We start from the raw sequence: 26908 nt of genomic DNA, 5'->3' as shown, positions 1-26908 counted from the left end.
AGCAGGCTAGGGGTGCTATTGTTTAGAAAAAGATGTTCTGTACAACTTGTTTGTTACAGCATATATTCTGTAAAAAAATTATTTACAGAAGGTGCACTTTCCTTCAGAACCTTTTCCCTTCCCTGAGGCTTATTTAACATCTTAAGCCAGCAATAGGAAGTGCCATTAAAATATCAGTATTTTAATCCTTGTATGCTTAGTGGAAAATTGAGAGTTGATTCAGTGATTAAAAAAGTTGATAGAAAAAAAAGTGTCTACACAAAACTTTAATCTGACCACTAATCTGATCATCTCAAAGGTTCTTGATTCAAATGTTTTTATGCTATATTTTGAAGTGTATAATCAGAAGTCTATTCTCCCCTTGATTTTATGCTACACGATTTTAAGAAAAGGTTTTTTATGCAGAACAGCTGAATGTTCTAACATCTTCTTCAAAAACTTCACCCTATTTAGTGACAAGAGAGCAGATTGTGTGCATCTGAAGATGAAACAGGTGATAACAAAGAAAGACATATGGACAGTTTGGCTCAGTTATCATAAAAGAATTAAAAATAGAGCAGGTTAACATTTTAATTAAATTCAGTAGCACATTATATAAACAATACTTTAGTCGACAATATATTCACACAGAGGTCTCTCATATATAATTTCTCTATTTTTTAAAGAAAAAAATATTTACTAGAAAATTAGTTTTGAGCCCTTCTGCCATGTTTCACTGAAAGATCATCAACAATAAAAATGAAGGTCATGGAGTATCACTATTTAAAGGACAGACTGATCTATATTTCAACAAAGCACCTTTTGGAGACTGAATCTGAAACTTTGCAGTCCTACTAAATAAAAGTAATTAAACAGTTTTACGTCAAAATGCTCGCAAATATTTTTCCCCTTAGGTTACAAATAAAACCAAAGTCAAAGTTTTGCAGTGTGGTAGCTTGCCTGTAACAGCTGCAGTGAAAGGAGAACGTTACAACTGGTGATTAAGATCCATTTCTCACTAATCATAACCTTGCAGCAAGGTTACTGAATGGAAGTAGAGGAAGGACAGATGGGAATAATTCACTCAGCACATGGGTTTTTATAAGGAAGGAAGATTAGAATTCCCTTTTAAAATTTTTATTTCATTTGAAAGGATGGTTTTTTTTTCAGAGAGTAACTTTGTGAATTCAGGATTAGAACTGAAATGTCTCAAGCTGAATAATAATAATTTATTATTTGCCATTCCTTTTGTTTATTGGCTGAAATTATCTATAGACAAAGGAAAGTAGAAATTATCATCAAAAGATATCACAGAAGACTTTACTAAGTAGACAAAGAAGCAATGAGGTGCCCACAATCAGTGTTTCGATGCTAGCTATTCCTCTTTGCCTATATAAATATACTGTATTCCATACAGTAGCCAAAACGAAAGCATTATCACAACGATAGAACTTCTGGATTTATTTTGGTTTTGGTTTTTTTCAAGATATTGCTGGTTAGGTCAATTGATTAATTATCAGTTTTTAGTCTTTCAATACAAATTATTCAAGGAAATTGTTCAATTTCCAAGAATCAGATTCTATTATGTGATTTATCAAAACATTATACACACAGGAGACAGACCACTGTGTTGTAGTAAGTGTGTGTGCGTGTTTGTGTATAAGTTCCAAAATTACAATTAGGCTCCTGAAAGGCTCCTATTAACATAAACAGAAAAAAGAAACTATGAGTATTCCCTAAAATGAAGAATCTGGCCCCAGTGACACATAACAAAAAAAATCAATTTTCTTAGCCACAATTGTCTTTCTTCACACAAGTAGGTAAAATGAATCAAGAAACACCAGCTTGTTTTGATACATGAACTGATCTTACAAAGTTTTTTTTTTTGCTGAGAACTTGTGTGGAGGAAGGAATAAAATGAGTAAGTTAAACTAGCATAGTACACCATTCACAGTAAATAAGAACAAAGCAAAAAAAAAAATATGGCTTATAAAGGCAAATAAATGATAAACAGAACAAATTCACTCCCCTGTTAATTTCTATTTAGTTGCCCTAATACAAAAGGGGAAAAAAGCTAAAGCAGAAAAAGTTCCTTCTTTAGTATGATTGTTTCTGAATCCTACCATTCAATCCTAAACTGCTTTATGTGCTGCTTTAGGAATATGATGAAGTATCCATCTGAAAAAAATTATAGTAGTGTATATTGGCCAAATCTTTCTCTGGAAACCACCTGGATTTCTTCCCAAGTACAAAAGAGTACTCTTCTTTGTCTGTTGCTGTGATCTGTATTTTCCACATCCACTTTAATTCTTAACATCTTCATTTGTACATTGCTAAAAAAAAAAAAAAAAAAGACATTCATCCCACAAAGTTGCATCCTGCATTTGGTATTCCATATGCCTGTATCTCATTACATTCTATTACCTAGCAACTCCAAGAGATAAAGTTATAGGCATTTTGGGTTATGTGGCCAGCAAGAAGCCCTGCTTTATCTCACTGACACTGCATATCCTTATGATCCTGCTTCAGAACAGGAGAGAGTGACAGAGAGATAACAAAAGCAACAGCAACAGGATAGGGATTTGCTAAGTTAAATCTACTTGAAATGCCTGCCACAGGCAACCACCCAAGATGCACTTTCAGCCCCATGTGAATGAATACTGGTAAAAAGTAGTGATTCTTCTCCACAACACTGAATTTAAGCAGCCTTTCTATTGCTCTAGCTCTGAAAATGAAAATTTCAAGAAGAACTTCAGCAAATATGCCAATTTTACCTTTAAAAAATTAACTACTGTAAATTTACTGTTTACTTAGGTGTTAGCCCCACTAAAAGCACTGTCACATATTTCTGTGAGAATATATATAGGATGGCACTAAGAATGAGACAAAGCTATAACCACAGTAATGTTGACAAAAAATGAAACAACAGTGAAGACCTATTTATATAAACTCATTTTAAAAGTCCACAAGTTCTACAGTCATATGGAGGATAGATTATATATTTGGTCACATACAGTGTAAATACTGCAGCACATATAAAAAATTGTTTCTTATTCTACTGAGCATAGAAACAATTGTGTTTTTATTTTTAAAAAAATAAAAGGTAATCAACCTTTCCTCCTTTATAAGAGATTCAAAGTTAAAAAAGGGTTAAGGTATAAGCATCTGACAAGAATGAAAATATCCTCAAAATTCTAATGAAGTTTGATTCTCAATTCTAAAAATCATATACAAATTCACCAATTCAATCAACACATAAATACTAATTGTCTCAGAAATGGAACAAGGAGATCTAGTTATTTAGTCACAATTGTTCTTCAATGAGCATATTAAAATCTAGCACACAGTAAATAAAAAAGGGTCTAAGGCTTTATTTATTTTTTTGTTTTCAAGCATGTAATATTCAAGCCACTTTTAGCATTTCATTCCAAGTAACTGTGAATAAATAAATGCTGGAACACTAATTTTATTTTACGGTACCATTCCTCTGTAGGCAATGACTGCTGTGTGGCTTACAATTGACAATAGATATACAGTTGTTAAAACTGCAATGATTTACTATTCACCTTCAGGTCAATATTAGAAATTGCTATGCGTCTGTTGCTTGTCTAGCTGACTAGTGCCCCAAATAATTCTACCAGAATTCTTACAGGTCTTCATTCCTTATCCTCAGATGGCAGTAACTTCCTACTATTAGTTTACTTTCTCTACAGTTGAAGTTTGCTCAATGCATACAGTAGGAATAATCAACCTGAGGCTCTATGTGCCCCCCCCCCAAGTTCTCTGTTTGGGACCTGGCAGTCATCACTAGCCATGGCTTCTGAAAATATACAGCATAGCTTCACAGGGTGTTGTTGTTTTTTTTTTTTGAGATATGAAATACATGACCATTTTATTTTCCAAAGTGAAATATCGCTGTTAAAAAAGAAAACCCCCAAGTTCTCCACTAAATGCGTGGAATGGCCCCATATGCTTTTTAGCCTCCCTTCCCCTTTTAAGGTTGTCCATCCCTAAGTTAAAGAGTTCACTCTTATTTCCATAAACCAAACACTCCATACTCCATTGGACAACAGGTCTAAGTACTACATAATGTACAACAGTCATTTCCAGCCATTGTTTTTTACAAAACAGAAAATATCAAAATAATGGTTTAGTGAAACAAGAACAAAAATAGAGCAATGTTCATTCTTTTAATCTCACGTCAACAACACAATCAGCAATGTCCACTCTGCTGTCTTGGAAAAATAACTAATGTCTTATTTTTTCATTTAACATTTAGCAGAACTTCCGTTTTTTTCTAAATTTTCTTATTCCACAAATATGCTTCTTCAATCTTATCATTGCAAACTAAGCTAAGCATCCTTTGCTATTAGTTGCAAGATTCCACTGTCACCCATTTCACATTTTTCACTTTGATATCATATGATGAGAATAATGGCAACAGTTATGATAATAATTATAGTTAGTGTGATCCTACCTATTCCTTCAAAATCTTATTGTGCGCAAGTGCAGTAACTCCAAGTGTAAGATGATAGCATTTTTTAAATATTGACAAAGCTGATGTTGAAAGATATATTTAGTAATGGGCACAGCTGCCTAGCCCTAAAGCTGGCTCAGTAATTTTGCACTGTTGTTGTTGATTATAGCAGGAATCCAAAAAGATTAAAAAGACCTCCAAAGGATACAACTTCCTAAATTACCATATAGATCCCTTTCATAAGTATTACAGTACAATGGATCCAGTGGATTTGTGAATACAAGCTGATACCAACTTTTTGAACACCCATAGTGCCGGCAACACTAAAATCTAAATATCACCACTTCAGATGCTCATGAATTAATAGGAAGTGCAGTAAATGTGCATATATTTGAGTCTGTCAAGAGGCCTGTGTGGAAAAGTAGCATGCCCCTAACTAAAAATAAGGCTTTTCTTTTAAAAAAAAAATCATGAATAAACAATGCATTTAATCTCAGAACTTGGTCATAAGCTAAATTATTCTATGATTCAATGTTATGTGCTGAAGTCTCTATCTCATAACTTACATCTTATCTTTTTCATCATGACACAGCCCGTGAGGATAAAACAAGTATTTGTTTTTCCTTAACTACGTTTAAACCCCAACAATAATTAATCTTATAGCTATAATTTAAGAATTAAGGCAACATTCATCAACCATAGTTTAGGTCAAAACAAACTTTTTTCTCTAAGTCACAGATAAACCTAACCATAGTTTGTCATGTTTATAACAATAAACTGAAACTGGCTAAAAGCACAGGGAACAATTCTATTTTTCCACTTTACCGATGGACTAAAGGAGGAGAGATGGTTGTGACTGAAAACATACTACATGTCAGTCTTGGAACATACAAAAGGAGTAACTGTCTGCCTTGGTTAGCATTCTATTGGCATCTGTTATTCCATATGCAAACGATACCATTTGGGATACTTACTACATTTCCTGTGAACATTAAAAAAACTTCAATGCTTTAAAAAACATCACCACTCTCATTTAGAAAGCCTGGTTGATGTAGTGCCTGGTTGAGATATCAAATTGTGCCTTAGTCATGAAAACTGCCTGAGTGACAACCCAATTCCCCTTTCAGCCCCACCTTGTTATTATGGGGGAAAAGAAGGTTAGAGAATTATGTATACTGGCTGGAGCTGTTAAAAAATAAAGGTGTGATTGCTATCTCTAGCAAATTAACAATATTTTAAAAAAATTATAAACACACAGACAACTAAAGGAAAACAGTAAACTAAAAGCCAAATAAAACATATAAACTTATGAAAAAAGTGGGATACAAATATAATAATTCAATAAATGAAAGTATCGTTTGTCAGTGGTAAAGGTGTTTCTTAAAGTGGGCCATTTTAAAACGACTTAAGAATGCATTTGTTAAAGTAATCCATTTTAAAATAGCAGAAATAAAGTCCAAAATTGAAAGTCTAAAAGCTACAAACTGTGAAGCATGTAGATTGCCATTCAGAATAATGAAAAATACAGATTAAAGTTATTTAAACTAGTATCCACTACAAATTAAAAGATTGCAACACTGTTGCTGGTTTTGTAACTGAAAATTCCTATCTTAAGAAAAATACACAAATAGGAACATAATCCTGGTTTACATATTACAAATCATCATGTGTAAGACTTAATCAGATTTAAGTAAAAATATAGGCTCAGTTTAGGTATACATTCACTGAAGCTTTCCTAGTTGCATATTTCATTGCATGTTAAATTGTCCAGTTTCCACCTAATGATTAGTGCCTCCCAGTAAAGCGCTGCATTAAATGATCCTCAATTACTATACTTTTACTTTTAATAACAGTATTCACAGTCTGGTATCACTAGGTTATAAAATGCCTTTTAAAGAAAACATTTCCTTTTTTCATATATTAATAAAATACTCTTTCAGATTCATTAATATGATATCAGGTTATAATACTTTGTTAATGTTCATATTATTATGATATATACTCACACATAATTCATTTTAGATAAAGTTTACTAGTTTCATGTTTTGTCAGTGGCAAGAATACTTATTCTGAGAATTTAAACATGAAAGTTGACAGAAACTGATTAACCATACTAACTTTTCTCTCACTGGTCTCCTGGCCTTTTTTAAAAAAAATATATGAATATATAATTTGCATAAAAGGGCAACATTATGGTGACGAAGTATTTGCCATGAGCCACCTGAAAGCTATTTGAAAAAAGTAAAGAATATAAATAGAACAAGTAATAAACAGTAATAGAATATATAGATGTAAAGTATATAGGAAACACAGATATGCATACACACAGATATATATGAGACAGTATGTAGAATATAGAGTAAATCAAAGAGAAGAGCAATTAAGTTAGGATTACTTCAGTTTCAAAGTTCTTTGCTACAATAAAAAAAAACTTTCACAATACCAAACAAGTTAATCTGGGTGTTTAACAAGGGACAGCTAGATCCTTCCTTTCATCAACTCTGCCATCTATCTTTCTTTTATTTTCTTTTTATGTTTTACTGAGTTTACTGTAATCTCTTGTATGATCATCGTGAGATGTCCATAGCTGTTGAGATTTGGGTAGCATACAAATTTAATAAATTATTGTATTTTAGTCCTACCAAGTAGTTGACTTATTTTATAGTGACTGATTTTATAATAGCGTTTTATAACAACAATAGTTATTTTGTTCTAAATTTTCTGATTGCCTTCAGAAAGCCAATCTTTCTGATTTTCTACTTTCTACTGCCTATCATTACAATACAATTAACAGTACAGAAATCCATAATGGGTATACATACCACCTAAAACTTCACTGTATATACACTGTAGAACAAAATCACACTTTTAATCACTGACATAATCTGCTTTGCAATTACTACTAACATTCCACTCAGGCTACCAAAATGAAGAAAGCATTTATTAAAAACTATATTCTTTATCTGTTAAAAGATAAACCTATATTTTTTTAAATTGTGTACAGATTGTCTTATTTGTGAAAACTGTTTCTTTACATTTTATGGGTAAGCAATTAGTTCTCTCAGTTCTTTGCGATAAGTATTCTAACCCCTACCCTCACCCCCGTACATTTTAACAGGTATTGATTATTTAAAAGCTAACACTGCAGTTTAATCCAGGCATGAGTTGCATGCTACAAGTGACAATCATTCTACCTTGTTTATGGATTCAACTACAAAAAACACTTGGTTGAGTTTGCATCTCTGATATAAACATATTAAAAGCCAGATAAAAAAATATACTCTAGATAGATTCCAAGGCTAATATATAAATTTAACATTGCAAATGTAAAGGCTCAAAAGTGACAGATCAAATTCATTAAATTAGTTTCTCTTTAGTTAATGTAGTGCAACCATTTCACGCACAATTTTTCTTCTAGTCAACTTTTGGATCTGCTGAAACTTTCTATTTCTAGATGTTTTCATAGTTAGATCTGAACCCATTACCAACTGCCTTCCTGTTCTTAGATAAAGATGTAAAACAGGTCTTTAAAATAGTATATTTTTTAAAAAAAGAAAATCAGCTACCTTGGAAAAATAAAAGTTTACAGTCAAAGAACAAAGAAGGATGATACATATTTTTCTTGCTTGCTTCATTTTTCCATTTCAAATTACCAAAGATCTGAATATATTTATAACCCGTTGGGTTCAACTTTATTGCTTAGTGTGTGGGTGTATAAGTATATATACATATATAACCTAATATAGAAAAAAAAACCATGAAGGACATTTTAAACAGAGAATTATAAACAGGAGGATTAAGCTTTCCTGATTTTTCTTTCTGCTCTTAATTTATCCTTCTGCAGGCATTTTGATTCATTTTTAAAATTTAAAAACAGAAGATCCAAAAGTTGACTAGAAGAAAAATTGTGCTTGAAATAAATAGGGAGTGTTGAAAGTATTGGAAAAAATCATTTTAAGTCCATCAAGTTCACTGTCCATTTTTGTGGAATAGCTACATAACAAAGAATTTTTAAGATCATACACCTAAGCACCACTGTATTCTTCATTTACCCAATATAATTCTAACATTGCTTAGGCAATGCAGAAGACTGACATGTCCAGAATGCAGTGTGACTACTAAGAAAATACCATACTGCCTTGCTGCTATTGGTGTCCAAGCAATTAAGAAACTATTCAGCAATTTACCACCACTACCCCCAATTTATACTATAACTGTATCCTTGGAGCTGCAGGAAATATTTGGTATGTAGCTGTTCCCTTTGAAGCTTATTATAAAGTATCTTCACCTACCAGGCAAGACATTGGCCATATAGAACAGGAAGCATTAGATGCTTCCTGTTTGGGATGGTACCTTAGCTGGCCAACAAAAACTTCCTGTCTCTACTGTGTTTCAATGCAACCTTGTATCCAATTTCTAGGTTTATCCTTCCACTCATTGGATTTCACATATCATTTCGTGGATCTTTCAGATAGCTGCCAATGACTCAGCCTTGACCATATGGCTGGATTCACATGGTCTGTTAAGGCAGAGCAAATGAAGTACAATTGGTTTACATAACACATTATGCCTAAACCCATATGGTTTAGTATGATCTGATATGATATAACTGTATGCACTATGTAGACTAAGATAACATTGAATCTGTACTGTCTTCCTCAACAACTATAGAAGGATAGGAGTAACTATAATGGATCAAATAGCCAAAATGTCCCAACAACAACAACAGTGTCTATATTATTCTGGGCTTCAAAGTGACATGAAAGAACATGTACAGTACTGTAAAATTGTGTGGAACATTGAGAGGTGTTATTATTCATTAAATGGGTCTGACAGATATGAAAATCTGGTCTGATTTATGGGTATAGGAAAATGGTGAGATATATAAACAACGATAACTCTTATTTCTAATAATAAGCATTTCATTATACCTACAAATTTACTAAACATGCATTATATACTAGGCTGGCCCTTGGCAAACCAATGAAATGCCATGTTGAATATTTTAAAATATCTATAATATCTGGAGTTTATTTAGTGTTCTATTTGTTTTAATTTCAGCTATAGAACTCTATGATTAAAAGACATTGCATATTTTACCTGCAATGCACAATCGTCTCCCCTCTAAAAAATAACAAGCTTTAAATGATTTCTATGTGCACATGTTTAATGCAAATACCTAAATCCATGTCTTTCTTTAATGAAAAATTCATAGCTTTAAGAGTTGCCTTCCATTTTCCAAGAAAAAGAAAAGTATGTCAGGTCATAGGAACATGCTCAGCACATTTGTTCTTTGCTTTCAGGATTGGAGGAGGAAGGATTGTAATATATTCTGAAATATTTCCATCATGAATACACTCAAGTAACTATTAAGGAAATGCAACAAAGCCATACTAGGAAACTCATGGACACAGCCCATCAATGTGAGCTATATTCTGCTAGTATGATAAATGACTTTGAAAGATTTTCTCTGAAATCTACTCATCTGTGCTCTTCTTCCAACTCTTACTAGAAAAACCATAACATTTCTGGTAGCAAGCAGTGAACATAATGTCTTGATTATACTTTTATTATTATATATACCATCTCTGTGTCATGTGCCTATCTAATTTTTAATTTAATCTAGTTTTAAAGATCTATTCTGTATATTCTGCATATTTTTAGAAATTTTAATCCAACTGCAGTTTGACTGAATACATTTTCAGAGTTGTATGCAATAACTCTCTTTAAACCCCACGGGCTTTAATGAAAACAACATCAGTTTATATAAAATTGTACCCAAATTTTCTGTGGCATTCAAACAATAAGTGGCAAGTATGTTTTCTCAGGAATAGCTTAATTTATTAGAATCCTATGCTAAAGCTTAATTTAATAGTGATGGTTATAAACAAGTTACATTTTCATTCCAAAGGGATATTTTAGAACTGTATCTTACTAATGTAAGCTTAGCAGATAATTATATGGCAGAATTTTAGATTAAAGACCACTTGATACTTTTGTTCCAAAAATAAATTTCAGTACAGGTTATTAAGAACTGTAAACAAAGCATTGTATGTTGTGGTTTTAGAGTATATGAGCAAGCCTGTGGCTATGAATTTTAAAAGAAATGTCTAATATTTATCCAACTTTTAGCTGAATAATTTTACAAATTCTAAATAAATGAAAAAATAGTTTTATTATCATCCAGATTTACAATTCAGGCCATAAATCAGTTTGATGCAGTGGCCAAGGCATCAGATCAGGAACTAGGAGACCATGAGTTCTAGTTCTACCTTAGGCACAAAGCCAATGACCTTGAGCCAATCACTTTCTCTCAGCCCTAGGAAGGAGGCAATGGCAAACTACTTTTGAAAACCTTGCCAATAAAACTTCAGGGACCTGTTCAGGCACTCTCAAGAATTAAACACAATTGAACATAAGAACAAAAAAATACATGCTAGTTCTCAGTATATTGAAAAGACATGGTGCATTTATTAAAACATTAATATGCTACATTTAGGTTAAATGTGCATTTAGGCTATTGACTGATATCTATAAAGTTCTCTAAAGGTTAACATTGATAAGTTGTTATTCCGCTCCTACATAACTAATTTATAACTTTTGTTCAGCAAACCATTGGAGGATACAAAAATTGAAAACTAAAATATTGTTGCTCAGTGGCTCCTTTGTATTGAAAATAATGACTACCAAAAGGTTTATGTATTGAAGATATAATCTCTTCTATATAAGTAAAACATTACATATCAATACTGTTTTTTAAATTGTATATTTTTACATGTATTGAAAACTTAAGCCAATTTTAAGAATGTTATAGCAAGATTTCATGTTTCATTCTTGATTATTTATAGCAAACCTTTTTAATTATATTTAATTTTTAGCAGCAACCATATATTTTTATTTAACCTATATAATATTTGATAAACTCCATATATAGCATATCAATGGTAATAAATTTTTACTTTCACAAGACTTTCCTTTTATATTGCTATGAAATGCTTGCAATATGTAAATTAGACTATTACAGGCTTGTTTATTTTTATCACGCTCAATCTCAGAAGGTAATTTTTTCAGCATTATTTCTCACACTTATGCATCCAATCTAGTTATATCATAATGCTTTGATTTATGTTGACTGACAGCTAATCTAACCTATCATTTCAAAATGAATTCTGCTAGATTTGGGGGAGTTTACTTTTAAATAAACATACATAGGAATCTAACACTAATGTACTTCTCTGTAGACTGACCGGCATCTCAACTCTCTATATAATTAGATCATACCCTGATGAGTTCAATGGGACTTATTTCCTGGCAATGTGTTTAGGACCACAATGCATAAATACAAATCACCTTATAGACCGCAATCTAAACTGTGAATCTTGTAAATATGAAATTGGAGGGAGTAGTGAATGAACACAAAGTATCACAATTATGAAACATTTGTAATTAAACAAGTATAATTAATTTTGAATTTTTTTGCAATTTAAAATACTTAAAATTAATAGAAAATGTTACTACATACAGTATTAGTTTTAGAAATCTGTATCACAGGCAATCAGAAACAACATGTGTGTTTGTGGCTAACTCACTGATGCTACAATAGGCAAAACCACTGTGCTTTTTAAAAGCAGTACTTTGTTTTTAAAAAATGAGAAATATTGGACAATTAATCAGCAAAAAGCAACTCAAAGCTTTCAAATGTTGCAATAAAAAGTGCCAATTAACTTCCCAAACACAGTATACAAACACAACTGGATACTCTATCCGAAACAGTTTGTCAAAAGGTCCTGGGAATGAAACAGATTGAAAGCAATACATTTTCTGATAAATTAACAACTAAATTGAATAATTGTAATTCTTAAATAATGTATTTAGCAGCAATGCCAATGATTTCAGTAGAAATTTTCTGAAAATGTTTGGATGTGCAAAGCTTCTGCCTTGCATTATGTTGTATATACGTAAAAAAAAGACTATACTTTTAGAACAATCTTACTGTATTGGGGCATGTGCCAGTTCACCAGGTACTGTGATATCATAAAATAGAACTTTCCAAGGTTTTATAATCATTGCACAGTATTTTAAAACATTGTAATTACATATGCTGCATTCTGAATGACTACATCTTACCTAAAACACATATTCTGACTGAAAACCTGAGCTTCCCATACTTCCTATAGTATCCTAACAATGATTAAGTGAAGTATGATACTCCTTATCTAATAAATAACCAATTGAAAATGAAGTGTGCCTTGCCACACAGCAGCAATCAGCTTTTATCTCTGTCCAATCAAGTTGACATCTGAACTGCCTAATCCTCCTTTTGTAAGACACATAAGACTTAGTCGTCACTGTTGGTTTTGTGAATTGTCTATATAATCTGCTCTGATTTCCTAAATATGACAGATCCTAACAAACAGACCTGCTTTGCTGCACTGCAGTCAATGCAACAGTTGAGATTAAGGTACAGATGAAGATACTAGGATTTAATCACACCTGTCTACAACTACCATACTGCCTGACACCTCTCAGAAGATTAATTTAAACCAGTTCAGAATCATAAACCAATCATTATACCCTTAAAATAAAGAAAGATGCTTGGAAATGTACACACTTTACTTACAAGTTCTTCACTCTGTTAATGTACTCTATAGTTCATAGGCCTTTATATATATTATAAATGAAAAATTATAGCAACAGCCATTTAACGTATAATGTAATATGGGTTTTAACACTATTGCACAGGGTGTGTATCTTTGCTAAATTTAATCTTTATGTCTCCATTTTGCCAAACACATAACATGAACATTTATGAGATGGAAGTAGGTAAAGAATATACATCAGACAGATACTTGGGATAAATGCACATTTTCAGTAGAAATGATGAGTAAACTGTTTTTGTTTTCATTAATAGGACTTATTTATGCTCCATGTATAAAAGTATCAGAATTTAAACTTTCCCAATCTATTTTTTTTTAAAGTGACTAAGTGGCATAATTGAAAAGTTGGTCTGTGTCCAACAGGTTTAACTCTTAACATTTTTAATGTGAATATTCTTTCTGGTATTTAATATGGAAACATGAGGCTCTGAAAACAATAAAAAATAAATAAATAATCTTGGGATAGTCAGGGAAGGAAGTAAACATGCCATTGCCTAGTTTGTTAAACACTTACAAATGACTGATCCATATTTTCTTACTTTGAAGGCAATATTGCTTACAAAATATTTAAAATCTAGCCTTATGCTAAGAAATGTATTTATCAGAGTTCTATAGATCTTAGTATCTATGTGATTTAAACTGTTTTATTTTTCATCAGTATCATAAAGAGAACATATAAGAGTTAAGCAAGTTTGCAGTTCAGACATGCTAACTGTTTAAAGTTTATTTCTATTTATTCACCCAATAATTCTGTATTTTAAAATGTGAGACAAAAATAGTTTTATTCCCTTCTTAAGTATGTATCCCTAATTAAAGTATAGAGATAGTTGTTTGCATATTTGCATACTATTAATGAAGTCTGTTATCTTGGTATTAGAAGATGACAAAAAGTATATTTTAATTATTAGTACTAGTAGTACATCATTGTTCACAATTGTATTGCAAATTAATATCTTTCAATGGTATTTTATGATTATATTATTATATATGTAAATTATTCTATAAAGGACCATTCAGACATGTAACTTTAAATAACAGTCTCATAATAGGTCATGTAGTTTTTGTGCCATTTTAGTGTGTCCTAATAGGGTATTACTCAGCTCTGAATCTAGAATGTTCCACTATTACATTTCTAATTTATATGCAGTTATATATCACCTGTTACACAGATGTGACTTTAATAATTTAACATACTTTAAAAGAAAATCTAAGGGAGTATAATCAGCTGGCAGTCTACACTGTTCAAAGCACTGTTCGTAACAACCCCAAAGATACTTGTTTCTGATAATGATCTTCATTTCATAAACCTTCACTCATTTATATGACTATCATGCAAGGAGTTCTCAGAAACTTAACTCATGAAATGGCTTGCATGTTTCAAAACAAAACTATTTGAACATAGAAGAGTAATTTATTCTGTATAAGAAGTAAAACAAAGTAAAACATATTATCTGTAGTAATACTGACAGGACTTATCAAATACTGAAGATTTTAGTCAGCGTTCTTAATAGCATTAAATAATCTTTGTCACATTAAAATGAATGCAATAGCCATTTAAGAATCAAAATTGTATTAATACTTTCTAAATACGTGAATTTTATTGCCAATAACTTCTGACAGTATAAAAACAGAGTACTTTTATTATTTGGATACTGAGCTACAGCTCATCAAAGCTTTGTAATGAATATCCATTAATCTTAAATGATGCTCCCAGGCTATTTAATACAATGCTGAATGTGTGTTAAAATCTTAAATTGAAAAAAAAAAATCAAATCAGACTGGTTATACCTGAACATTGCTCTTTAAAACAGAATTATTAGTTCACAGATACTCTGCCTCTGCTATGCCTTATAGTTTAGTATTATTATATTTCTTGTAAGTATCTATGTTATGCAATTCCTACTGAATACAATTTAAAGTAATATAGACTTCAAAGATACAGCTCGGATCATTGGCCCTTAAAACATATTTATATGTTGTACTAAAACTATATAGGAACTGATACCGTTTAAAGACAATTGCTTTTATAATTCACTAAAAGACATTTCTTCTCAAGCCAAGAATCTTTAGTCCACCTCTGAAATGCTGGCAGATTGCCCTTGTGCTGCTTACTTATCCAACAGTAGCAGATATAAAGTACATGCCATAAGTATCTTATTTAAAGTCCAATCTGTGCTACTTAAAGATGAGACTGCACAACATTTGCAAGTAATATCAATATTAAAGCACAAAGTTCTATTATTCTAAAATATTTTAATTAACAGAATTATTAAAAGCAATTTCTCATATTAATTGCCAAGTCTGTTAGGAAGCCACTAGATCCCATGAAGAAACTATAACCACTTTATATATTTACAATGAAAGAGTATTCTCTATAGATTTCCCTTGTTCTTTCATACTTATCTTCAGCCTGAAGTTTTAATTAATAGAAAAAAAATCAGGCTGCCAAAATGCAATGCAACCTCTCTCAACTTACAGCTAAAGTTAGAAAGACTGCCAAAGAGGAACATCGCTTGCTTTTCCATTCAAATGTTCCCATTTCCTCCATTTCATAAGAAAGCTTATAAAGGCAAAGTGAATTGGGAGAGATGTTATGATGAAAACCAAAGCATGAAAACAAAGTGATGTACTGCACACACATCGAAGTTTAAAAGGGCAATTGCTCTTATGCCAGGTTATTTCTTCACTGCACTGTTTGATAATTCATGGGGCAACTACTCCAAGGTCATAAGCATTTGGTGAAATGTTAAAAGACAAACAACTCTAGCTCACTTCACAATACCAAAATACACCAATGACGTGAACTAACTTCGTGAAACTTCAAACACTCAAGCAGATGGAAGGGAAGAGAGGAAGAAACCCTCAGCAACTTACCTAGGTGACTTAAGATTGCCACTTTTCCTCAAAGCCATCTAGTGCTCGGTGACTCTACTACCCCCCAGGACATCCGACTTTACTGCCCTATATGTCAGAATGCCTATCATTAGACATCCAGCAGTGTCAACACAGCCTGACTTCTAAATGGAATTGCACGTGTACTTACATCGCAAACGTTTGGATGATCAGGCGAGTCCTTGACCGAATCTTTTTTCCTCTTCTTGAGAAACAAGAGAGAGAAAGAGAAGTGATTGAACAGAGTAAGGGGGGGGAGGAAGAGGAGGAGGAAAGAGGAGAAGGAACGAGGAAAAAAACCGCTTTTAATTCTTCCAGCCTTGTAAGATGTTCCCCACCTGGTCCAACACGCAGCCTCCTTTAACCACACATGCACCCGGGCGCGCGCACGCCCGCGCGCGCATACACACACAACCTTGAAAAGCAATCCAATGAACCGCCAGGAGCTCTGTGGTGGCGCTGGTGGCGGCGGTGGCGACGGTGGTGGTGGTGGTGGTGGTGTGTGTCCCTAAGCGTGCAGCAGGCGCAAGTGCCCGGGCTGCTGGTCGGATTAAAAGTAAGCGGACTCGTCCTGAGAGCGTCCAGGAAGGAAGTGACAGGAGGCGAATGGGGAAAGCACAGCTCACGGGCTTTGTAACATCACGGATCGCAGGAAGGAGGGGGGAGAAGAGAAGAGAGGCTGGGAAGGGAGGATTCAAAATCTCCACGCCCGGCGAGGCTTCTCTTCCTTCTGCCTTCCCTCCTCCTCCTCCTCCTCCTCCTCTTTTTTTTCCCTCCCTCTCTCTCTCTCTCTCCCCCACAATCCCAAACGAAGGACTCTCTCTTGCCGAGCTGGAGAAATAATCAGTTTCACTCTTGAAAAAAGGGGGCGGGATCACATCCTGAACGCCTTTGAATAAAACAAACAGAGCGCAGAGAGCGACCAGCTCAGAGCAGAGCAGAGGCGGTGGCAAAGACCTCGCTCTCTCTTCCCTCCCACCCTCCGTCTTTCCGCCTTCCGTGCCCCTCTCTCGTCTCAACGAGATTGATAAATTACTCCACTACCCAACTTTAATTATGTATATGGTATGCAGAATAAATCACCCAACATCAGGCACCTCAATCAAGCACTTTTTAAATGATAATTGCATCTGGGCTGAATCAATCTTGCCATGCCTGACATTTTGCTAATTTTAGTTTTTTACCGCCGGGGGTGGGGGGGGTGGGGGGGTGGGGAGAGCGAAGGGAGGGCTGGTTAGCGGTTTAGGAGAGTTGGCGAAACGACATATGCCATGGAGCAACCCTAATGACAATCCTCTATTATTACACGCACTCGGAGCGGTCGCGGCAATAAGGCAGAGAATCACATCCTTCTCTCTCGCTCCCTACCCACCCGCCTTCTCCCCGCTCCATGGGAGAGACGATAGGCTCCTTCTTTTAAAACTTGGGCTGGGGGGGAGAGGGCGAGGTTGCTGCCGGAACCAGGCTAAGTAGGTCTTCTTGACCAGAAACCCGAGGCGAGGAGTGCGGGGCGGGGCGGGGGGTTGCTTAAGAGAAAAAAAGAGCGCCCGCGTTCCTCCAGCGGCGATGTTGTTTGTTCTTTTTTTCCGAGAGGCTCTTCGGATGCTCTGGCCGAGAAGGGCATTATTTTGGGCAACTCGTTTTGCGCGCACCCCCATTGTTTCTTTCCGCTTCGGCTCAGTGTAAGTAGCGAAATATCCGAAACCGACACGAAAGCGGCGCTGCTAGAGCAAAGCGGCGCGCTCCGTTCGGGACGGCCTGCGAGCCAACTCCTCCGGTAGAAGCGGACTGTGCGGGTCGGGGGAGGAGGTGGGGTGGGGTGGAGTGGAGTGGGGGGGATGGGGACCTTCCCGTTCTCGGCGGGGAAACGGAGGAGAAAGCCGGAGAGGTGAAGGAGTCCGCCGAGGAGGCTGGGTCAGCGCTATCAAGCCAACTTTCGAGGCACTTTTTGGAAACATCCCCCCCCTCCCCGGAATCTGGCAGGGATGAGATGCAAGACAAGCAGCGGGTGCGACTCCCCCCTCCCCTTTTTCTTCTTCTCCTTCTTCTTTTTAATCAGGCCCCTTTCTCCTCCCTTTTTTTTTTTTGCCTCCCTCTCTTTTCTGCACCTTTCTTTTAGACTCTGGGCTCTGCAAACCGGCTCCTTTTCCTTCTGCTTCGGTTTCCGCCTCGAAGCGCGAGGCTGTCAACCTTCACCCCCGAGGCTAAACTTTTGAAGGCGAGGATGGAGAGCAGAAAGTCAGATAAACGCAACCGCCCAGCTCGGCAAGGACGCAGCAGCACTCGAGCTAAAATAGCCTTTCTTTTTCCCGGCTGAGTCTTGACTTTTAAGCGCTCTTTCGCGCGGATATGCTTTTGCTCGTATCCTCCGTACAAACGCTTTGCTTCCAGAAAGTCTGCCGCGCCAACTCACCGCTTCAGCATCACGCGGGAGTAGTCCAAAAAGCGAGAGTAGCCTTCGCTTCGTCACCGCAGGCTGCAATCCTACACGCGCCTTTCCTTGAAAGTAGTCTAAAGCCCCCTGGAGATTGGCATTAAGTGACCTTCCAGAAAAGGGATGGTCCTTGAGCCCTATCCATTCAACTTCACAAGTTTAGTTCTGTTTTTTTTTGGGTTGTTTTTGGTTTTGAGAACATTTGCGGCTTGCCATTTATACACCCATGGGAAAAGGTGGGGGATCAATACATAAAAGCTTATTGTTAATAAAAAGACAATAATTTTAAGGATGATGCCATCCATTACAAACGGATGTTCTTCTATTGTTATCACCCAGAGCAAGTATGTTACTGTATCCTGAAACTTTGCCCTTCTTCACAACTTTGGGCAAAATGTAAATCACCAACATGGGAGTCAAGCAACATAGGGGACTGACTAGTGAACAAAACCCCAATTACTTTGCACAGTATCTCGGATCATTTTCTTCTTTACTCTCACTCTTTTGTGTGTGGCTTAACCTTTGTCCTGAAGAGCAATTTTAGAGAATTTGGATGTGTTTTCACTGTTTTGAGGCATTTCAGTTAGTCCTACAATCTTTCCACTGCTGAAATTAAGATATTGACCTAATATGGATGGATTCTAGACTGGCCAACATGACTACTTTGGCTTTTATTATAATCCTACTTTCTCTTTTGGTCCCTTTTCTTCAGATATCAATGCACCCTTTTGCACACTTTTTTTTCAACTTCGGGGAGAAATAAAGTACTTGTAATTAAATATTCCAGGGCCAGGGTAAAGCAATTCCATTTTTTAAAAATGCACAATTTCTGAGTGGCAAGGTGGGAAATGTTTAAAAAGGAGAATGGAAGCAAGGCTATTCTTCATCAGTTAAGTGTGGGGATGCTCATATAAGTGCAAAAATGATTCTGTGCTGTTAAAACACTGGAAATGTCTCAACCCAGCTGCAGAAAGCTCTGACATTTCATTTGTGTTGAAGCCAAGTAAAGCATATTCATTTTCCTGATGCATTTCATGAGCTAATGAAATTTTCTACCAATTGCAGTAAGCTCCCACTGATCATAGTGAAATTGCAAAGCACAGCACACGGTGGTTCCTCCAGAATTAAGATGGGGTTACTTTGCCCATTTATAAATTGAATAAAATCAATATTGCTTCATCATTTTGGGGGGATGACTGGCTTATGGAGGATGGAAGTTTTTATGATATTGGAATGATTCACTATCTTACAAAGTAAACTTATCTGATAAACTTCATTAGTACTAAGTTCTTCACCAGGAAGAACTTACATAAATACAATACATCCAAGTACCATTGAAGTATATTCTGTACTACATTCTATAAGTCAGATTTCTAAAGCTTTATATAGTCCCAGCACATAGATGGCACTATAGATAATATAAGGTAGAATTAAAGTAAGCCTTTAGAGCATGGGTGTCAAACTTGATCCTGTCCTGTGACATATCGTGATATATCGCAGTGTTTTTTGCCTTTGCAGAGCTGGGTGGGGGTGGCCTACACATGATGCATCTGGCCCGCAGACCACCAGTTTGACAGGCCTGCTTTAGAGAAACCAGCGGATAAGTGGAAATCTACAAAGAGCAATCCTTCATTTTTATTATTATGATTTCAAGAACTTTTTCAAAAATCCCCAACCCATGCTGTCTTTTTGTGTTATGAAGCATGGGGGTCCACAGGATAGAATCATAAAAGTCAACCTAGCAGTTGCAATTGTGCAACCAATGCTGTCATTTTGACTTTTTGACATTTCTACTATCAAGGAGCTTTGTTAAATCATTATGCAGACCTTTGGTGGGGGTCTTGTGTTCAGATCCAGCGCACTGATCTACAATTCAGATGGAATGGGGAATGGGTGATGCCTCAGTTATTCTGTCTTATTAAAAAGAGTGTGATTGTTGAAGTGGTTAGAAGACAGGAAAGCTAGTCCTGCCTTAGGCATTAAACCAAGGGGTGACTGTGGGTCTGTCTCGTTCTTTTAGCCCAAGGCTAGGGGTAATCAAAAAATATTGCCATAAAAACTACTTGGATTTGTCCATATGTCACCATGAATCAAGGTTGAATTGAATGTACCAAAGAAAAAAGTGACATCCTAAGTATGCTTCAATATAAATATTTATATGTTTTAAACATTGTTCATTTGTTTTTCCTTTATATATTTATTTGTATTTTTATTCTTTCCTTTATTTTCCATTTTGAAAAATTAAAATGGATACAGGCAGATCTGTGACCTTCCGGAATTGAAGTGACGGAGATGAAAAAGTACAGAATCATTTATATTATTTAAATGCAAAAAGTTTTGTGTCCTTTTGACAGTAGTATGCTTCAGAAAACAAAATCAGAGCAGAACAATACATTTAAGAAGATATTTACATATTTTATTTATTATGGGTGAACTTGCCATTCTATTATTTCCACACTCGGAAGACAGTTCCTGCTGGCAAAGATATAACACATCAAAAAAGATCCTAACATTATTTCTATAACTAATTGGCATTTCAAGAAGCTTTTACTGAAAATTTGTATTTTAAGTTTATTTACACATTAGGAGCAGTGAAACAGTGATTAAAACAATGGAAAAATCTAGTAGCATCTGAAACCATAGGATCAAATGACTGGTCTAAGAATAATTGCTGTGCACTCCTATTTGTACAAGTGCTGTAATTTACATCAATCAAAAAGATATCACTCAATGAATCCCAATAAGATGTGATACATTGCCTTTTGAAAAGTATTATGTTTTACATGAACTAGATTTGATCTGAAATGACTGTATACATATAGAAAAATTAATATATGCCTCACACGTGGAATATTGTAAGAGCTGATCAATGCATGCATGCTTATAAACATGCCTTTACCACATTTCCTCAGCCATGGAAAATTTAATAGAGCATGCCTAGATATTTGCAATCAGTATGAAGCTCCACTGTTTTTAGCGGAGCTTATTTTTGTATTGGTTTTCATTTTTAACTATGCTCTTAAATCTCTTCAGTTTTGATTCATAGATCTTAAAATCTCCTAAACTTTGTTGTTTATACCTATTATTTTCTCCCATCAACCTGATAATAGACCTTAAAACAGACGACTCTGGTTTTACTAGAGAATGCATATTGTAACAAAACAGAGAAATTTCTTTTGAAGTAAATTGTTCAGAAATTACAGAAAAGGAAGGAAATATATTTTTCCTTTTCTAGAGCACAAACTATCCATTTGCAGTAAGGATGCCTTCAGAGAAATAATTTATTAAAACAGAAAAATAGAGACATGATCCATGAGTCTACTTTAAATGGCATTAATGTGCTTCTCAATAAATAAGCCACATTGGTCTTATTTTGGTGCTCTATTAGCCTTTTTTGATATAGGCCAAGTCAGAAAACAGACTCCACAAGGACTACTGGAACTTTATTGTTCTAGGATATAATAACAGAATTTTGAAAGTCTGATTAGAGTATATATCAGTGGTGGTATTCGACCGGTTCCGCCCAGTTCTGGCAAGCTGGTAGGAGCGATGAGCAACGGAAACCGAACCAGTTCTCTGCCACTCTGTGTTGGGCCCACCCGCTTGCCCGGACTCCCAGACTCACTTTTATCTGCAGAATTTGAAGCACAGCTGCTTTGCGCAGCACAAAATAGTGCTGCACGGCAGCTGCTGAAGCAACCAGGATCGTGCAGGAGGTGAGGTAGAATGCCTCTGCACCTGCGCAAAGGCTTCTGTGCCTGCGCAAAGTGTGCATTTGGTGTGTGCGTGCGCGCAAAGTGTGTGCACGCACACAAAGTGTGCCCACCAAGCCACGCCCACCGAACCAGTGGCAAAAATATTTGAAACCCACCACTGTTATATACCTCACACCAAAGAAAATCAAGGCAGGAAAATCTTGAATTTCCTTCTTATTCTTTCCTCCCTTCCAGGACTAAGTTTCTATTTACAGTATGTAATGAGTGTTGCATTCCTTCTTCAAGATCATCTCCATAATCCACTCCATGATGCCACAATTTTAGTAGTATATAATGTTAGATCATGTAGCATATATATTGTAGACCTTGTAGAGATTATGTAGATATACATGATCTCTACAAGGTGGGCTAAAATAAATAGAATTTAGGAGCTGGCTTTCATATGCTGTACTGTTTAAGGCTCAATTCTTGTTTATATAATGAGGATGTGATTGCTGAAGATTTATACAATTCCAAAATGCCCCCCAAAACTTCTTAAAGACTTCTAATTAGGATTATTTCAAATTGAGGTGTTTAAAAGTAGTACTGTACAGCAATACTAAATTCTATACTATACTAAATTCTAGCCAATGTCTGTCTTTGTACAAAAATTGCAAAAAAAATATATGGTGAAACTAAAAACAAACTTCTCAGGACAGAGAAAAAGTTAGCGTGGCTTTGATTTATAGCCTCAAATAAGAAAATGACGGCATCAAAATAAATGCAAATTCTATGGATTCATATATCATATGTGATACACACACACACATATACACCAATACAAATTTCTTGGTAAAAGTTTGGAAGTGTTTACTACAGTCTTCATCCAGGATATATTTTTTTTAATTTCCTGTACTGATATTAGATTACAGCCTTTGAATTTCCTAACATTTCTCATTCAAATGCTAATAAATCCTCAATTTGCTTAGCTTCTGATCCAAATCAGGTCAACTAGGTGCATCTTAGTATTCATTATTAGAATGATTCTTTAAATAGTCATGATTTTATATTAAGACTATACTCAGCAGTTAAAAGCAATATTTTTCAGTCAAAGAAAAGATCTTCAAGGCAACGAGCAAGGTGTGCTACTGTTTTGTTTTGGATTGTTTTGTTTTTTTGAAAAAAACTTGCAATTCCTTATAGACAAACTGTAGAAGCCAAATACTATAGTTTCTTTAATTCTCAAAACTCAGTAGAGAACGTTTTAGTGAACCCATAAAAATAGCTCTTATAACACCTGTGGAATCTTCCTGTGTCATTTAGAATTCGGTATAATTTACATTGAAATGTTACCTCCAGACCATATTTTTAAAACATGTGTTACAAACAGCCAATAATTGGCAGCAAATCCCCTCTGGATTCTTTCCAAAAGGTAAGATTAAAGGTTCCTGTTAGGCACAGGCCTGCTGGCAACAGGAAACAGAAATTTTGCACTGTTTCCCAGCCTTCCACCTGAAACTTACATCTGACTTTTAAAAAAAAAAGCACAACAGGAGGTGTAATTATTGGAATAATCAAACCTTCTATAACCTCACTGAAGGGCTGAGGTGTAGCCAAGTGTCTGTTTCCCTTACGAATATGATTATTTCATGATGAGTTCAGTTAACATCCTCTTTCAGTAATTACCCAAGTCCTTTCTCATTTTAGAATGATAGTCAAATGTTTAATTCTTTAACAGTAATGAGCCTGCCAATTTACACTGTAAAAATGACATTTAAATTACAGAGAGCCAAGGTTATGTTGAAAATAACCCCACAGTTTATGCATCCTAACCCTGGGTGCTGTGGTTTCCATTTTCTATCCAGGGCCCAGCCCTGCCCTACTACTCTTCTTACTCTACTTCAGTGTTGCTCAACCTTCACAACTTTAAGACATGTGGACCTCAACTCCCGTGTTGGCTGGATAATTCTGGAAATTGAAGTTCACACATCTTAAAAGTTGTCAAGGTTCGTAAACACTGATTTTATTTTATCCCACTTTAAAAAGTGGTTTACTGAAACACTTCTCATATCTGCCTGCTTTTAAGCATGATCCAAAGCTTTTGATACAGCTTTTATAGTGAGCTTTATAACTCACTCTTTCTCCCTCTCTCTCGCTCACCTGCACACATAGAATTAATTGGGGTAGGTGTCAGAGTAACCTATTCTAAAAAAAATCAAGGCTAGAGATTAATCTACTCCTCAAGATCAATAATACTTTATTTGTTCTCACACTTATTCAGAACATTATTTCAATCCATATTACTTTTATAATTTCATATAACATACAAATTCCCAGAATCTCATTATAATAGGATATAGATTCCAGAAGGGTAATTTAAATATTTCACAGTCCACAGGGGAGAAAGAAAATGTATGTAATTTCTTGGAAATGAATTAATTGTAAAATATATTTTCAAAGCTAGGTGCTGAAAAGTGACACCTGAATATAAATTGCATGGCACAGTTAAAATGGTATAATGTACAATAAGTTGTGATTATAGAAAGTCTTTGTCATTAGTCTACCTTTTAGTACATACTACAGCAGGGTTTTTCCTACGCTTTAACTTAAAAAAATGTAGACAAAGAACTAATAAACAGAGCTTTCTTGAAATATTGAATGATGTAAATGAAAAAAGAATATAGCACTTACCACGTCCACTCTCTTTATTTTGAAAGTCATTTGCTTTGCTTAATCTGTTCCATGGTAGTTACTTCACAGTTTACAACTCTTAGTCGGCACCTTGAATGTTTAAAAGCACAACAGTAAGAGATTATTAAAATACAGGTCTCTTATTAGTGAAGCAATTTGTATGAAAACCTTTGAAAATAACTCCTTTTATGCTTTAGGCAAATAGCTGCTATCACTTAGAAACTACGTATTAGGAACAACTAAAGATCAACTATTTTTTAGTAAATTCCATCTGAATTCTGTCTTTGAAATGCTGAAGTATAATAATAGTGAATTTACACCAGGTCTAGAATACCATACTAAAATAAATGCAAATATAAAATACACTCGATACTTGGTATAATTTTTAACAGTTTTAGCTTTCTCAATAAATGTATATGCTTATTTTCTGATTTATTCATCATGCTGAATAAATTAAACTCAAATTATTAGGGCACTATTGCAGATTGTATATTTAATGGAAAAATGTTGAAAAGATGGCTTTATGTGAGCATAGTATCTTACTACAATTATTATTATCTGTCCAAATTTTTACTTGTGTACTAATATGTATGTATATGTATAATGAGTGTATTTGCAACCAAGACAAATTCCTTGTATGTCCAACCACACTTGGCCAATAAAGAATTCTATTCTATTCTGAAATGAAATGTGCATTGCACAATATTCTGTGCATTATCAGGATAAAATAAATCCTGTGTGGTCAGTCTTAACAGGAGATACTAATATATTAATATAAAATTAATCCTGATCCACTGTGAGATCTGTGAGATTGATGAATTTCTGTAAAAAATAGTGAGTTAAAAACAACAACAGGCAAATGAAAGGTGATGCTTTCTCTCTTCACTTCTATATATTGATTAATTATTTACATGGCATCAGGTTGGTATCGACTCTTGCAATCACATAGATAAATGTCATCCATGACAATCTGTATCTATCTGGTCCTTCAGGTTTTCCAGTAGTTCATCCATTGTCACAGTAACTTTCTTTCTGGTCTTCCTCTTCTCTTTCCCTCCCAACTTTCCCAAAATCAGAGCTTTCTCTTTGCATGTGTCTGAAGCAGAATAACGAGCCTAGTTATTTATTTATTTCCTTCCTTCTTTCCTTCCTTTCTTCCTCCTTCCCTCCCTCCTTCTGGTTTCAGTGAGAACTCTGGATTGACCCGTTTGTTGTTTGTTTGGCTGTCAATGGTATTCCCAGAAGTCTTATCTAACCTCCAAGTTCAAAAGTGTCAATACTTATTTTTATCCAAATTCTTCAAAGTCCATTACTGTACTTGTATATAGGATGTTACTTTTTAATACCTTGCTAGATCATAAACCTGTACATTTTGCAATACGCTCTACTAGATCAGTTTAGAATTCTATTTCTTCATGGGCTTCATGGGTCTATTGCTGCAGATTCTGTGTCTTGTAGGACTATAGAATTGGCTCAACTGAAAATGTAGACAGCTAATGATAAAAGTAACAATAGCAAAAGCACTTAAACTTATATACCACTTCATAGTACCTTACAGCACTCTCTAAGCAATTTATAGAGTCAACATATGGTCCCCAACAATCTGGGTCCTCATTTTACCAACCTCAGAAGGATGGAAGGCTGAGTCAATCTTATGCTGATCACAATCAAACTCTTGGCAATGAGCAGAGTCTGTATTCTATAGTGCATTCTAACCACTGCACTAATATGGCTCTAGTGTAATAGTAGTAAGGTACCATAATTGCTAAAGCCATCTTTTCAATATCTTTCCATTAAATGAATAATTCTCTCCCTCATTTGCAAATTTATATAGCCTGTACCTAATATTGAAAAAATGAGAAGTATTTCTGATGAATAGCTAGTGGTAACCAATAACAGTTCCAAATCACTTCTTGCTGTCTAAAGGCTGGAAGAAGCACTTTTTAACAGTTTAAGTATCAGCAAAAAAATAAGATTTTATTGTAAAACTTTTGTGTAGTTCATATCTTATAACTACAATATATAATGACTAAGAAACTGATATTATTTAATGACTATTACTTCCTCTCATATTAACTGGTTT

At 34.8% G+C, this 26908-nt stretch overlaps 1 protein-coding gene and 2 long non-coding RNA genes across 11 annotated transcripts in view; 2 read left to right on the top strand and 1 right to left on the bottom strand.

The window, feature by feature from the left end:
* Nucleotides 1-9969, top strand: part of LOC148132538 (uncharacterized) — a 31528-nt gene extending 21559 nt beyond the window's left edge. Inside the window, exon 3 of the long non-coding RNA XR_015748143.1 lies at nucleotides 9760-9969. This is a non-coding gene — a long non-coding RNA (uncharacterized LOC148132538). The remainder of the gene's footprint in view (nucleotides 1-9759) is intronic.
* The window catches only part of MEF2C (myocyte enhancer factor 2C), a 199734-nt gene that overhangs the window by 159927 nt on the left and 12899 nt on the right, over nucleotides 1-26908 (bottom strand). For 5 of the 8 annotated variants that reach the window (XM_087958202.1, XM_026672222.2, XM_026672275.2 and 2 more), the window contains exon 2: nucleotides 24826-24915. The gene's annotated coding sequence lies outside the window, so the exon portion shown is untranslated. Of the gene's footprint in view, nucleotides 1-16156; nucleotides 16865-24825; nucleotides 24916-26908 lie in introns of those variants that run through there. The other 3 variants (XM_026672241.2, XM_087958198.1, XM_087958201.1) reach the window with 3 other exon arrangements.
* Nucleotides 16416-18737, top strand: LOC148132537 (uncharacterized). 2 transcript variants are annotated; one of them, XR_015748144.1, is made up of 2 exons: nucleotides 16416-16561; nucleotides 18125-18737. It is a non-coding gene; the product is annotated as an uncharacterized LOC148132537 (long non-coding RNA). The 2 variants fall into 2 exon arrangements; XR_015748145.1 differs by lacking the exon at nucleotides 16416-16561 and adding an exon at nucleotides 17387-17687.

This window comes from Notechis scutatus, chromosome 2, assembly GCF_049901735.1.
Source record: "Notechis scutatus isolate UNSWTSFEM ecotype Mainland chromosome 2, rNotScu1.2, whole genome shotgun sequence".
Taxonomy (NCBI): domain Eukaryota; kingdom Metazoa; phylum Chordata; class Lepidosauria; order Squamata; family Elapidae; genus Notechis; species Notechis scutatus.
This window is presented reverse-complemented; position numbering and strand designations above follow the sequence as displayed.